Source organism: Lepisosteus oculatus, chromosome 7 (assembly GCF_040954835.1).
Source record: "Lepisosteus oculatus isolate fLepOcu1 chromosome 7, fLepOcu1.hap2, whole genome shotgun sequence".
Classification (NCBI taxonomy): Eukaryota; Metazoa; Chordata; class Actinopteri; order Semionotiformes; family Lepisosteidae; genus Lepisosteus; species Lepisosteus oculatus.
In genome coordinates this window covers 419467-435218 of record NC_090702.1, presented here as the reverse complement: position 1 = coordinate 435218, position 15752 = coordinate 419467, and the positions used below count along the sequence as shown (strand labels likewise).

The window sequence follows — 15752 nt, the reverse complement described above, 5'->3', positions numbered from 1 at the left end:
GAGAGGCCACAACTCTCACACTGGCCGCCCACAGCGTCTGGGTACCGGCCAGCTCTTGATGATCGACCTCTCCGTGCTCAGAGGGATTCTCTCTGAACTCTGAAATGGTTTTACTCCCTTCTCCTTTCTATCCTGTAACGTTACCCCTGAGGTGTGTATTCTGGACTCGTGTGGAGCAGTGTTACTGCACGCAGACAGGGGGCGCTCAACCAGCTGTGAGGCTCCTTAAACTGTGAGGCCGCAGCACAGCAGGAAACTGCCACACAGACTGCAGTCCTGTCTGTGTCACGGAGAGAAACGCCAGACAGCACCCCCTTGTGCTTCATCGCTTTTATCACATGGCCATTTCACATACACTGGCCTGAACGCAGGTGTACGCTATAACAGAGAGCAGGTGTGACAGTGTCACCACATTCAAACACCAAGACTTACCTGTTTAGTTAGCAAAAAAAGAGAAAATTGTCATGTTGTGGAAGTTTGTGTGTTTTCTTTTATTTGTATGAGAGAGAGGTTAAAGAGAAAAAAGTTTTGGTTTACCAGATGCCCCAAGTCTGTCCCAGCTGAGCCCCTCCGCCCAGGACTGGAGTGTTGGGGTGCACTGCAGACAGCTGGGAAGAATTAACACTGACGCCCCAAACTGATGCTTAAGAAGAATCTTTATTGAAAGCAAAGCACAGCAACAGCTAATATGATCCCAAAATCTCCACTACATTTTTATTCCACAACATTTTTTGTACAATTTAAAATTCTTATGTGTTCCAACATAAAATGATCCTAATTAAACCAAACATGATCCTAATTAAAGTCACTTTATTTTACCCCCAAACCCAAAAACCATCACCACCTCCAGCCCTGTCAGAACCAGTCCAGCTCCAGAGCATCTCGTAGTTACAAACAATAAGAAAAATGAGTTTCTTCTCACTCACCAGCTATCAGGGTGACAGTCTATAAAGGTTTTGTGGTCCACACACCAAGAATGTTCCACAGGTTGTCACAGGACACTGTCTGCTTGTTGGCCTTTCACACTCTGAACCTCAGCTCTCAGATGTTTCAATCAAAATTCAAACCCTTCTTTTGGGAACTTCTTTTGGGAAGTCACGACAGGAAGTGATGTCCTGACAGGAAGTGATGTCAGTGACCCAGGTTCCCTGTGTTCTGTGATTGGCAGCTCTCTGGTCTCTCTCCTGTAGCAGTCAGAGGACCGGAGAGCAGTGCTCTTTCACCCCCAGACATCATCAGAGGCTGAGCTCAGAGTCGCAGCAGGGTGAGTGAACGGACTACAAGATCTCTCGCAACGTTTACCTAACCCAACAGAGATCCTCTGGAGCTGAACTCTACCCTCACGTCCTTACTGATGGTGCATCTGTCCCCTTCGCCAGCGCACTCAGCCAGCAGTGCAAAGCTCTGATCAGAGACTGCTCTGATCCATTCTGAGCAGAGTGTACCCCAGAGGTACAGGCAGCACCCTTTAACAGGCCATCTCTCGTCGTCACTGGGCTCATCCTTTCCTAAAACTTCTATTCAGAAAGGACAGAAATCACTGCAACAAAACACCTCCTTGTATCTCTTTCAGCTGCAACATCCCAGACACATCCGGATGCCCAACGCTTTCTCTCCACCCCTGGGAATCTGAGCTGTATCAAGCATCCCGGTAAAGAATTCATCTGGAGAAGAGAAATCAGACACCTTCCTCTCCTGCAGTGATGTACAGACGTGTCAGACCGGTGAGGACGACACACAGACTTCACTGCTGGTCTGACTCAACACAGGGGGAGATTGAGGCCAGAGGCCACTTAACACTGAAGAAACACTCCCCAGCTGCTGTTCCCAGAGTGACCCCTGAACACCGAGCAGCCTGTGTGCAGAAGATGGATGGAATAGATCAAGAATCTTTACAGGTGCTTTGTTGCAATAATTCTGTGCTTCCAGAACATAATTTAAAAAGTCGGGATGATATTTTTATCACAATTTCTCTGAACTATTTGGTAATTTACCAAATCTAGCAATATTTTTTAGGACAATGTAACCAATTTTGTCTTAGGGAGTTTCTATCAGACACAGAGCTCCCACACTTGTCTTCAGCTACGTTGGAAATTCAATACCGGATTTCAATCCTGAACTGATCCGCACATGACTGTGGAAATGTGGGAAATTCAATCTTGGACCTCTGTGAGATGAAAGTCAATTTTACTCATGGACTGATGGCACTGCAAAGAGAGCCCGAACCCCAGGGGTACAGTTCGCCTGCTCATTGCTCATCACTTGCAAACCTTATACTTGTTTATACAGTCCGGATTATTGTTGTCTACATAGCAATCAAAATGGACAGGACGTTTCCATTCACACCTCACTGCGATCTGTGTCGTGAGCTTTTCTGGCTCTGAGTACTGACCATTTTCTTGTTTCCTGAGGTTATAAATGTCAAATTTCTCCCTGCTCAGACAATGTTGTCTTTTTCTCCGATTTCCACAGATCTTTTTCACTTCATCTTTTGTGGTGCGGATAAACGTATGAATGAACCAATTATCAGCGGGGATCTCTCTCTTCTTAATGAGTTCATTCCAGTCAGCTGGTACGCTATCAATAACATGCCTTTTCAGAAACTTCTTATAACTTTGACTTACAAATTCACAAAAGCACTTGATCTCTCTAACCTTCGAGTTCACCTTGACATGTTGCTCAGAGCTACCATACACTATTCCGTCCACGAGCATCAGACAGTTTCCGTACACCATGATCTTCTTCAGCTCCACCGAGGAGCGGAAGGTCTTCACAGTCCAGTCTCCCCTCTTGGCTGTCATGTTCTGCTGACTGTTGCCTCCCAGGTAATAGGTTCCACACAGCTGATGCTGAGAGCTCACTGTGTGAGCCCCCAGCAGGAGCAGAACGAGAGCCATCTTCACCACCATCTTGTCCTGGCTGAAAAACACACATTTCAAAAGCATGAGCCCCCTGTAAGTGGAAGGACAGGCGAAGAGCTGAGCTCACTCTCTCCCTGCAATCTACAGCAGGGGCTCAGCTCGGTCCCCTCTCCCCTGTGATACTCAGGGTTTCTGACGCTTAGGAAAGTGTTTGTGCCACACAGAGCAACAATGAAACATCCTGTATCACCGAGAACAAATCTCAGAGCTCAGAAAGGCTCAAACAAAGAAATTTGAAGAAAAAGCTTGTATATCTATCAGACACACAGCTCCTGCACAGACACAGAGAGCACAGTGACAAGACACCTGTCTGTCAGACACACAGCTCCTGCACAGACACACAGAGCACAATGACAAGACACCTGTCTGTCAGACAAAGAGCTCCTGCAGACACACAGAGCACAGTGACAAGACACCTGTCTGTCAGACACACAGCTCCTGCACAGACACACAGAGCACAGTGACAAGACACCTGTCTATAAGAATGTAATCATTCTAGAAAAGATGAATCAGATGCTTTCTTGAAAGGAGGCACTTCTGTACACAAAGGGCAGTAGGAGTCTGGAACACGCCACATGGTCATGATATCCTGGATTCTTTCAGGACAGCTGGATATGATCCAGGATCAATTGGCTACTAGTGACCGAACCGGCCAGATGGGCAGAGCAGTTCCTCTCGTGTGTGCCTGTTCTGAAGCTCCTATTTGCGTTGACTGTCCTGAAAGTGCCTCCCACTCTGGTTTGGGTGCAGACTCTGAGTAAAAGCTTCTCTCTGTACAATACCGTCTGTTGTCTGTTGCCACGGCAGCACAGGTGTGTTCTCTGGGGCTGGTGGTCCGCACGTCTCTTGGCACAGCAAGACTGAGCTCTGAGTGTCCTCCCACAGTCTAGAGCCAAAGAGGAAGAACACCAGGTCCTGTTGAACACCCACTGCAAGACCTCTGTGTTTCATCTACAGATGAATTACACACCTGATCATCATTCTGTGGTTTAAAACGCTCAGATCTTCATGTTCCAGCAGTCATGGCGATGTGGTCTCCCCTGTGGGGGTTCAGACTGCGAACTTAAGACTGTGCTGTACTAAAACACGAGAAAACTTCCGAGGCCACAGTATCTATTCTTAGTTTGTACCAGTGGATGTGAAAAGGACGCTGTGGTCTGAAATGCGAGAACAAAGAGCCAGATCGTTTCCTGAGGTGTGTCAGGCAGTGGATTAGAGAGCAGGTGAGGTTCACCACAGCAGTGAGCTCCCTGTTCCACAGTGTGTCTCTCCGCACACAGCTCATCTCACTCGTGCAGAATGGACACAGAAACCTTACTGGTCAGACGTGTCAAACTTCCTTGTTATAATTGGAAACAGACATTTTGTCCCAGTAGATAAGCTCACCTGAATGGTGGGATTGAACCCAGCAGATGGCTCAACATGCATGTAAAACAACAAACTGAAACAAAAGCTCGGACACTATAGTTTTCCCTTCAGTTAATCTTTTAATCTGCCATACAGCTGTCATTATTAAATAGCACAATTACCAAGTTTCACTGCTCTGTCCCAGTAGCGACACTCCTCACTGTACCATAGTGAAGAGATATCCCAGGTACAGTGTGAGCACTCAGTCCCACTGGAGTGACACAGCTCTGTGTCGATCACCAAACCGTCTCAAACTCTGTTAGGCTACTAACTTTGAAAAAAAACACCACTAATTGGTCTGTTCCTCACGAGGTTCAGAGAAGGAGTGATTGATTTCACACACCAGGACATGAAGCACCTGAGCCTGAAGCAAACCGAGCTGTGAAGCTCTTCCCTGACTCTGGACTGTATGAAAGAGTCTAGATCTTTAGCAGTGTGGCTGTGCTGTCGGAGCAACCCAGGGCTGTGTGGCTGTGACTATCGAGCTCAATAAAGTCTAAATCTGCACAAGACTGTCCCACCAGTACATACAGCAGGATGTCCAGTGTCTTTATGAAGCTCCAGGTGGACCAGCTCTCACTCTGTGGCTGACCACTGGGACAGTGTGCTCAGGCCCTGCTGGAGTGACTCTCTCTCGGCTGTGGTGCTGGTGGTGTGCTCTGTGCAGCACGCGGACACTCGCAGAGACGGGACGCTCCCTACCTGCAGCTCCTCCGGGATCCGTCTGAGTCTCCTCTTCCCAGCAGGGATGTGTCTGTTAGCAGGGGCTCAACAGAGGCTGTTAAATAGCCCCCCGGCAGGAAACCCCCACCTCAGCACTGGCCACTTACCTGGGCTTCTGCTCTCTTGCTTCTTGTGACATTAAAGTGGTTTAATGGGTTACTTCGTCTTACTTAATCTTGTGACATGTCTGCTGACATTTAGTGGGTTAATGGTTGCAAGAACAACAGAGAACGGTCGCTGTACAGACACATCCTGCAAGGGATGGAGCACGAGGTTTCCTGAGGGGGCTCTGAGCTCCGCAGGAACTCTGGACCAAGAGCACTCGGCGCTTCGGTCTTTACATGGAGGGGGGCGGGGGTGTGGAACAATCTGCCCAGCCATGTTGTTGAAGCCAATGCCCTGGTTTCTCTCCAGACACAGCTGGGTGAGTTCCTCCAGTCAGGACAGGTGGCACTACTGTACACAGAGGAGGGTGGGGGGGGTGGAACAAGCTGCCCAGCCCTGTTGTTGAAGCCGATATGCTGGCTTCTCACCAGACACAGCTGGATGAGCTCCTCCAGTCAGGACAGGAGGCTCTACTGTACACAGAGGAGGGTGGGGGGGTGGAACAAGCTGCCCAGCCCTGTTGTTGAAGCTAATATGCTGCCTTCTCACCAGACACAGCTGGGTGAGCTCCTCCAGTCAAGACAGGAGGCTCTACTGTACACAGGGGGTGGTGGAGGTGTGGAACAAGCTGCCCAGCCCTGTTGTTGAAGCCGATACCCCCGCTTCTCACATGACACATTTTCTGCCACTCACACAAGGGAGCTGTTTCTAATGTACCCAGCAGCACGAATGAAGTTCCCTGCGGGGAAAATAAAGTTCTTCTAAGTCTCAGTCTCCGAATCCCCCTGTCTGTTCCACGGACACTGACTGGAGCTCTGGAATCCCCTGACAGCCCTGCTCCTGTGGCTGCGGAGCTGACAATCACACAATCAGCCGGGCTCAAGAGGTGCTGTTGTGAGCAGCCTGTGCAGATGCAGCACCCACTGCACACCTCCAGGAATGTCCCTGTCTCCTGACCCATCTTTCAGTCATTTTCACCTGATGAACTAACACTACGAGCCACAGCACAGCGTTTCTTCCAGCGCACTGCTCTTAAACTGTGTGTTTCACTGACGCCTGCTCAACAAGGACAACTGTGTCCTTGATCTGCAGAGCTGAACTGTCCTCAGAGCAGATCATGCTGAAAGGCCGGTGCTTATAATTGGGTAACACCTGGGCAGGGCACAGTCTGTCCCCTGACTGTGACTGTGCCATAGCGCAATCATTTTGTCGTTTAAACGCAATAACGATCTCGTATAAACGCAATCCTATCCCGCATAAACAAGATCTTTTTTTTTTCTTTGTGGCGATAAAATAAACTCCCTTAGATTTCCATCAGGCCAAGATAACTAGAGGCACTAATACTCTCGGCCGCTGTTACACGCCCATCAAGGCGCCATATCTCTCTTTCCCTCGGATCATCCTCCCGTGTCCAAGCAGGAGAACGCTCCAGTGCTGCTCCCAGGAGACACAGCAGGATACAGGTCTGCTCCGAGGCTCTCCGAGGACACATCGTCCCACCTGAACGAGTCCACCTCAGTCCTCACACACCTCCAGACGAGCTGGAACATGTTTCATTCAGGACACAGCTGGGCGTGACTCTGAACCTGTCAGCGGTGATTTCTATACTGCAGAGACGCTTCATTCCTGCCCTCTGGAGCAGAAGGGCTGTGGAGACAGTGTGAGGGAGGACACAGCACCGCTGAGGGACATCAACACAGCTGCAGGGTCTTCGTCTGAAGGGCTGGGAGGACAGGAGGGACAGTCTCAGGAGGGGGACAGACAAGGGGCTCCTCGTCACTTTCTAAGCTACCTCTCTGAGATGACTTCCAGGCGACCTCTTTGAATGAAGCTTAGTGTGTTTGTGGTTGGAAAGTACTGAGCACCAGCGCGCTCCTCTTACTCGCTTACAGGCAGCTGGCAAGACACACTGATGCCTGGTCTTAATATAGCACACGTGTGAAGAGAACAAGACAAACCTGTGTTTACTTCTGCTACTGCAGAGGTGCAAACTAGTATCCCTTTGCTAATGCATGGATACATGTTCATGACGTCACAGCTGCATCACACACCCAGGTGCCCAGCGGTGTGAAACAGCTGGTCTGGCTCTGGCCTGGGGTCCTACTCCTCACCAGGCTTGAGGGAGTTTGAAACAGACTCGTGCTGCTGCACGTGACTCCTCAGGAGGAGCAGAGAGACGAGGATCATCAGGAATAGCCACTGGGCTGAAAGAGGAATGTGGCTGTCTGAGTCAGTGCTGTCTGGAAATGTCCATTTTCCTCACAGTGAAGCTCTTCTCAGGCCCAGACTCCTTGTGTCTCTGCATCTGCTCTCTCACAGACGAGGGCTGTGTCTCTGAGCTGCCAGGAAGCTCAGAGCTCAGAGCTCAGGTCTCCAGTGCACGAGGTCACTGTGGCCACTTGAGAAACGTGGGTTTAGCACACAGAGCTGAGGTGCTGCGATAAGGGTTTGTACACATGTTGCCTCTTCTGTTTCTAACACTTCCTCTCACACTGAGACCTCTGAGGCCGCAGTGGTATTCCAGCGATGCAATCTCATTCCTCCTTCAGTGGGGAGACAGACTGTCCGCTCTGAGGCACACAGACCCTTCCTCTGAACAGGAACTGGAACTCTAGTGCCATATGTAACCAGTGCATGTACAGATGCACTACAGAAAGCACACTGACAGGCTGCATCACAGTGTGGCATGGCAACTGCAGTGCTGCTGACCGCAGAGCCCTACAGCGGGTGGTGAAAACTGCCCAGTCCATCACTGGGGCTGCCCTCCCATCCATACAGGACATTTATGACAGACGGTGCTTGAGGAAAGCTCTAAGCATCACCAAAGACCCCACACACCTCAGCTACAGACTGTTTGACCCTCTACCATCTGGAAAATGGTACCAGAGCTTTCGGGCCGGACTACCAGACTCAGAAACAGTTTTTATCCCAACACTATCTAAATATTAAACTCCCAGCCTCTCTCACCTACGATCTGAACCCTCACAGTGCCTTCTCTCTTTATCAAAACTCAAACACACTTTGAAATCTACCTCTACCTCACATGTCAAGAAGCTCACTCCCTATAATGTTCTATCCTTTATTTCATTCTGTTGATGTAGGATTTTGCACAACTGATGTTGTTTTGCACATTACCTGTTACCTGCTGTTGTTTTGCACATTGCTGCTGCTGGTGCTTTGAATCAATTATATGAACTTTCGTTCATAAAATACCGTTACTAACCCAAGGATGCTGTGCACAGTGACAAAGGAAGAAACAGACAAGAATTACAATAAAAAGTAAAAGAATAAAAGAAACTAGATCATGCAGGACAGACTGTAGGACGATGAGACACAGGCCCTGGTGAAAAAGCGAGAAACAGCGACAGACACTGCTCCAATAAAATGCCGCAGGGATACACGTTTCAGACGGCAACTGTACACTCCCTCACAGCAGCTCTAGAAGACAGTGCTGATCTTCAGAGTCCGAGCACATCTTACGCCACAGACAGCCCAGGCAGCACAACCACCACTCGAGCCTGTTTTATAATCAGACCCTCCAGAGGATGTGCATTCTGACCCTTAACCAGTCATTATTAACCAACGAGCGCCTGCAGAGAGACTTCAAGCGGCCTTTGGCGGCCTCTAGTGGCCCTTCCGGTCATTACTGTCGCCCCTCTGAGAGGGTTGAGACAATAAAACCACAGGCGGTTCGCTGGACACAGGGTTCGCTTTTCTCTCACGCTGCTCAGGCCTGTGGTCACTGTCGGAGTCATGACAAACACCAGCTTGTCTCTGCTGCCTCCGACAGGTCAGGTGGGGCAGGAGAAATGTGACCAGTGTGACCAGCCCTTAACACACAACCTGACGCTTTGATTCTGACACAGCCAATCAGGGTTTGACTTCAGTATCTATCACAGCACACACACACTCACACACTGACACACTGACACACACTGACACACACTGACACATACTGACACAGAGACACACACAGACACACACAGACAGAGGAACAAGTCCCCATGACCAGAGTCTGTCCCAGCTGAGCCCCTCCGCCCAGGACTGGAGTGTTGGGGTGCACTGCAGACAGCTGGGAAGAATTAACACTGACGCCCCAAACTGATGCTTAAGAAGAATCTTTATTGAAAGCAAAGCACAGCAACAGCTAATATGATCTCAAAATCTCCACTACATTTTTATTCCACAGCATTTTTTGTACAATTTAAAATTCTTATGTGTTCCAACATAAAATGATCCTAATTAAACCAAACATGATCCTAATTAAAGTCACTTTATTTTACCCCCAAACCCAAAAACCATCACCACCTCCAGCCCTGTCAGAACCAGTCCAGCTCCAGAGCATCTCGTAGTTACAAACAATAAGAAAAATGAGTTTCTTCTCACTCACCAGCTATCAGGGTGACAGTCTATAAAGGTTTTTGTGGTCCACACACCAAGAATGTTCCACAGGTTGTCACAGGACACTGTCTGCTTGTTGGCCTTTCACACTCTGAACCTCAGCTCTCAGATGTTTCAATCAAAATTCAAACCCTTCTTTTGGGAACTTCTTTTGGGAAGTCACGACAGGAAGTGATGTCCTGACAGGAAGTGATGTCAGTGACCCAGATTCCCTGTGTTCTGTGATTGGCAGCTCTCTGGTCTCTCTCCTGTAGCAGTCAGAGGACCGGAGAGCAGTGCTCTTTCACCCCAGGACATCATCAGAGGCTGAGCTCAGAGTCGCAGCAGGGTGAGTGATCTTGGACTACAAGATCTCTCGCAACGTTTACCTAACCCAACAGAGATCCTCTGGAGCTGAACTCTACCCTCAAGTTACACTCTCAGTCCTTACTGATGGTGCATCTGTCTCCTTCGCCAGCGCACTCAGCCAGCAGTGCAAAGCTCTGATCAGAGACTGTTCTGATCCATTCTGAGCAGCGTGTACCCCAGAGGTACAGGCAGCACCCTTTAACAGGCCATCTCTCGTCGTCACTGGGCTCATCCTTTCCTAAAACTTCTATTCAGAAAGGACAGAAATCACTGCAACAAAACACCTCCTTGTATCTCTTTCAGCTGCAACATCCCAGACACATCCGGATGCCCAACGCTTTCTCTCCACCCCTGGGAATCTGAGCTGTATCAAGCATCCCGGTAAAGAATTCATCTGGAGAAGAGAAATCAGACACCTTCCTCTCCTGCAGTGATGTACAGACGTGTCAGACCGGTGAGGACGACACACAGACTTCACTGCTGGTCTGACTCAACACAGGGGGAGATTGAGGCCAGAGGCCACTTAACACTGAAGAAACACTCCCCAGCTGCTGTTCCCAGAGTGACCCCTGAACACCAAGCAGCCTGTGTGCAGCAGATGGATGGAATAGATCAAGAATCTTTACAGGTGCTTTGTTGCAATAATTCTGTGCTTCCAGAACATAATTTAAAAAGTCGGGATGATATTTTTATCACAATTTGTCTAAAATATTTGGTACTTTACCAAATCTAGCAATATTTTTAAGGACAATGTAACCAATTTTGTCTTAGGGAGTTTCTATCAGACACAGAGCTCCCACACTTGTCTTCAGCTACGTTGGAAATTCAATACCGGATTTCAATCCTGAACTGATCCACACATGACTGTGGAAATGTGGGAAATTCAATCTTGGACCTCTGTGACTGATGGCACTGCAAAGAGAGCCCGAACCCCAGGGGTACAGTTCGCCTGCTCATTGCTCATCACTTGCAAACCTTATACTTGTTTATACAGTCGGGATTATTATTGTCTACATAGCAATCAAAATGGACAGGAAGCCCGTTTTCACAGGTCACTGCGATCTCTGTCTTACGTCTTTTGGCATTGTTGCTGTACTGACCACTTTGTTTTCTCTCAATGTTATAAATTGTAAAGTTATTCCTACTACGGCAATTTTGCTTGATTGCTTGATTCCGATTTCCACAGATCCTTCTCACTGCATCTGCTGTGGTGACAATAAATGTGTGCATGAGTCTCCCATTAATGGGGATGCATCTGCCCTTCATTTCTGCATTCCAGTTCTGTGGTACTGTACCAATAACATGCCTGTTCAGAAACCTCTCGGAGGCAGAATTCACAAATTCACAACAACACTCAATGCGCTTAACCTTCTTGTTCACATTGTAATATTTATCACGGGTGTCTTCTGACCCGTACACTATTCTGTCCACGAGCATCAGACAGTTTCCGTACACCATGATCTTCCTCAGGTCCACCGAGGAGCGGAAGGTCTTCACAGTCCAGTCTTCCCTCTTGGCTGTCATGTTCTGCTGACTGTTGCCTCCCAGGTAATAGGTTCCACACAGCTGATGCTGAGAGCTCACTGTGTGAGCCCCCAGCAGGAGCAGAACGAGAGCCATCTTCACCACCATCTTGTCCTGGCTGAAAAACACACATTTCAAAAGCATGAGCCCCCTGTTAGTGGAAGGACAGGCGAAGAGCTGAGCCCACTCTCTCCCTGCAATCTACAGCAGGGGCTCAGCTCGGTCCCCTCTCCCCTGTGATACTCAGGGTTTCTGACGCTTGGGAAAGTGTTTGTGTCACACAGAGCAACAATGAACCATCCTGTATAACCGAGAACACATCTCAGAGCTTGTATATCTATCAGACACACAGCTCTTACACAGACACACAGAGCACAGTGACAAGACACCTGTCTGTTAGACACAGAGCTCCTGCAGACACACAGATCACAGTGACAAGACACCTGTCTATCAGACACACAGCTCCTGCACAGACACACAGATCACAGTGACAAGACACCTGTCTGTCAGACACACAGCTCCTGCACAGACACACAGATCACAGTGACGAGACACCTGTCTGTCAGACACAGAGCTTCTGCACAGACACACAGAGCACAGAGACAAGACACCTGTCTGTCAGACACACAGCTCCTGCACAGACACACAGATCACAGTGACAAGACGGCCAGATGGGCTGAGCAGTTCCTCTCGTGTGTGCCTGTTCTGAAGCTCCTATCTGCCTTGACTGTCCTGAAAGTGCCTCCCACTCTGGTTTGGGTGCAGACTCTGAGTAAAGGCTTCTCTCTGTACAGTACCGGCTGTTGTCTGTTGCCACGGCAGCACAGGGGTGTTCTCTGGGGCTGGTGGTCCGCACGTCTCTTGGCACAGCAAGACTGAGCTCTGAGTGTCCTCCCACAGTCTAGAGCCAAAGAGGAAGAACACCAGGCCCTGTTTAACACCCACTGCAAGACCTCTGTGTTTCATCTACAGATGAATTACACCCCTGATCACCATTCTGTGGTTTAAAACGCTCAGATCTTCATGTTCCAGCAGTCATGGCGATGTGGTCTCCCCTGTGGGGGCTTCAGACTGCGAACTTAAGACTGTGCTGTACTAAAACACGAGAAAACTTCCGAGGCCACAGTATCTATTCATAGTTTGTACCAGTGGATGTGAGAAGGACGCTGTGGTCTGAAATGCGAGAACAAAGAGCCAGATCGTTTCCTGAGGTGTGTCAGGCAGTGGATTAGAGAGCAGGTGAGGTTCACCACAGCAGTGAGCTCCCTGTTCCTCAGTGTGTCTCTACGCACACAGCTCATCTCACTCGTGCAGAATAGATGCACAGTGCTTGATCCACCCACACTCTTGTACGTCTTGCAGAATTGGTTCTCACACTGAACGCCTTCTTGTTCAATAACCTTTTAATCAGCAGCTTAGTGGAGTTGCCATGGGCACCAGAATGGGACCCAGCTATGCCAATATTTTTGTCGGCTGGGTAGAAGATTGCTTCTTCGCTTCCTACACTGGCTTCGTCCCTGACCTCTACAAGCGATACATCGATGATTGTGACAGTGCTGGCACATGCTCTACCTACCAGCTTGGGCGCTTTCTGCATCACTTCACCAACTTCCACCTGTCCCTCAAATACACAGTGAACATATCTCCCACTTCTCTTCCGTTTCTAGACATCAACTTCTCCATCAACTACCCCCGACTCTCCACTTCAGCCTATTACAAACCCACTGATTCACACACCTATCTCCTGTACAGCTCATTTCACCCCAACCACACTAAAAACTCTCCCTTTTTCGCAGTTCCTTCGGCTACAACGACTCTGCAGCGATGACCCCGATTTCCAGAACCAAGCCCTCAAAATGTCTCTTTTTTCATCGACAGAGGATACCCCAGCAGTGTTATTGACAGGGCCTTCGCCTGAGCCAAAAACAGCCCTCGGACGATCAAGTCGATCAGGAACCCCCAGAATCACAATCGCATTCCTGTGGTGCTTCCCTTCCACCCAACACACTGTCTATCCCCAGGACCAGTAACGACAGCTTTCCAATCCTACAGGATGATCCCTCCACTGGGGTCCTCATTCCTGATCGCCCCATCATCTCATATCGCTGACCACCTCATCTGCGTGACCTTCTTGTTCACAGCTCCCTTGACCGCCCTCAGCACTCATCCACACCAGGCACTTTCCCTGTAACAGAGCTCGCTGCATCACCTGCAAGTACACATCCACCACCACACTCATTCAAGGCCCCTCAGGACGATTCCGCATCACTCAGACGGCATCTTGTACCTCCAGCAACCTTATGTACTGTATCTCTTGCAGAAAATGCCCAGCCATCTACATTGGAGAAACAGGAAGGAGACAGGGTGATCGCTTCAGGGAACGTGTCAGGGCTGTGAGGATCAAAGATCTCTGTACAGCACTCCACTGGAGTGTGGGTGTGGAATAATCACTGGAAATCCTCAGCTACACAGCTCTGTGTCGATCACCAAACCGTCTCAAGCTCTGTTAGGCTACTAACTTTGTAAAAACACCACTAATTAGTCTGTTCTTCACGAGGTTCAGAGAAGGACTGATCGATTTCACACACCAGGACATGAAGCACCTGAGCCTGAAGCAAACCGAGCTGTGAAGCTCTTCCCTGACTCTGGACTGTATGAAAGAGTCTAGATCTTTAGCAGTGTGGCTGTGCTGTCGGAGCGACCCAGGGCTGTGTGGCTGTGAGTATCGAGCTCAATAAAGTCTAAATCTGCACAAGACTGTCCCACCAGTACATACAGCAGGATGTCCAGTGTCTTTATGAAGCTCCAGGTGGACCAGCTCTCACTCTGTGCCTGACCACTGGGACAGTGTGCTCAGGCCCTGCTGGAGTGACTCTCTCTCGGCTGTGGTGCTGGTGGTGTGCTCTGTGCAGCACGCGGACACTCGCAGAGACGGGACGCTCCCTACCTGCAGCTCCTCCGGGATCCGTCTGAGTCTCCTCTTCCCAGCAGGGATGTGTCTGTTAGCAGGGGCTCAACAGAGGCTGTTAAATAGCCCCCCGGCAGGAAACTCCCACCTCAGCACTGGCCACTACCTGGGCTTCTGCCCTCTTGCTTCCGGTGACATTAAAGTGGTTTAATGGGTTACTTCGTCTTACTTCCTGTGACATGTCTGCTGACATTTAGTGGGTTCATGGTTGCAAGAACAGCAGAGAACGGTCGCTGTACAGACACATCCTGCAAGGGATGGAGCACGAGGTTTCCTGAGGGGGTTCTGAGCTCCGCAGGAACTCTGGACCAAGCCGTTGTCTCCTCCCAGCCAGGAGAAGGATCCTGTCTCTCTGAGGTATTAACTGAGGAGTCTGTGCTTCATGAAACAAGTCTGTGCATCGCACTGAGAAGAGGAACTGTCTCATCACAGCCAGGTGGCTCTCAGCGTGCTGCTCCACTGTGTCTGCTGTGAGCTTAGCCTGTCATTTCCACTGTCGTTTCATATCCCCCCATACTCTGCCCCCTTTCAATAGCAGGATGGGATCCTGGGATCGATGAGCTACTAACAGCCCAGTGGACCAGGTGAGTCAAGTGCCCCCGTCTGCTTCCCCGTGTCCAGGCAGCGACAGTGACTGGGGCCCCTCTGGCTCTGGCTGCAGCGGTGGCGCTCGTTCCAGACCCTGCGCTCTGTCCCGGCGGGAGCCTCTGGTCTCCACAGTTCCTCCCTTCCGCCTCTGGGTGGCGCTCCACGCAGTGTCTGGACCATCCAGAGCCGTGGCTCAGCGGGACTCGACCCACAGCACTGGGCAGAGCAGGCCAGACGTCCAGAATCGTCCCGGTGTGTTCCGATCCCGATCCCGATCCCGACCCCTGGGGGAGTCCAGCCCCAAGGCAGCAGGACACTTCCTGTAGTGTCCAGCAGGGGGCGGCGATCCAGAGGTCCAAGCTCCTGGCTCGCGGGCGGGAACGCTGACCCTGAGACTTGCTTGCCGCCTCTTTCCCGGGATCGCTCCTGGGCTCCTGACCTGAGAGGAGAGAGAGTGTGTCCGTTGGTGGGCACTGCACCCCCACACATGTGCCCACAAGTCTGTCAGGAGGGGGCAGTTGACAAATCTCCCCCTCCATTATCTAACTGCTTCACCCGGCCCAGGGTCAAAGGGCACTGGTGGGGTACAGCCTGGACAGACCACCAGTCTGTCACGGGCACAGACACACACAGGCCACGAACACCAGGGCCAGTCCACCCAGGAGCCAATTAACCTACCGCACGCATTAGCACTGATAAAGGACAATCACCCGATTGAGAAGGTTTTTAATTAATTAGAGTGTAATGAATTGCTAGAGTGTGTACTT

General features: G+C 50.0%; 2 long non-coding RNA genes across 2 annotated transcripts; both read right to left on the bottom strand.

Moving 5' to 3' along the window:
* Positions 1–638: 638 nt before the first annotated feature.
* Positions 639–5139, bottom strand: LOC138240742 (uncharacterized). Its single transcript, XR_011189985.1, has 3 exons — positions 5031–5139; positions 3704–3807; positions 639–2919 (listed from the first exon to the last, which is right to left on the bottom strand). It is a non-coding gene; the product is annotated as an uncharacterized lncRNA (long non-coding RNA).
* A 4119-nt stretch (positions 5140–9258) lies between these two features.
* On the bottom strand, positions 9259–14555 carry LOC107078102 (uncharacterized). The gene is made up of 2 exons (XR_011189986.1): positions 14377–14555; positions 9259–11547 (listed from the first exon to the last, which is right to left on the bottom strand). It is a non-coding gene; the product is annotated as an uncharacterized lncRNA (long non-coding RNA).
* Positions 14556–15752: the final 1197 nt, after the last annotated feature.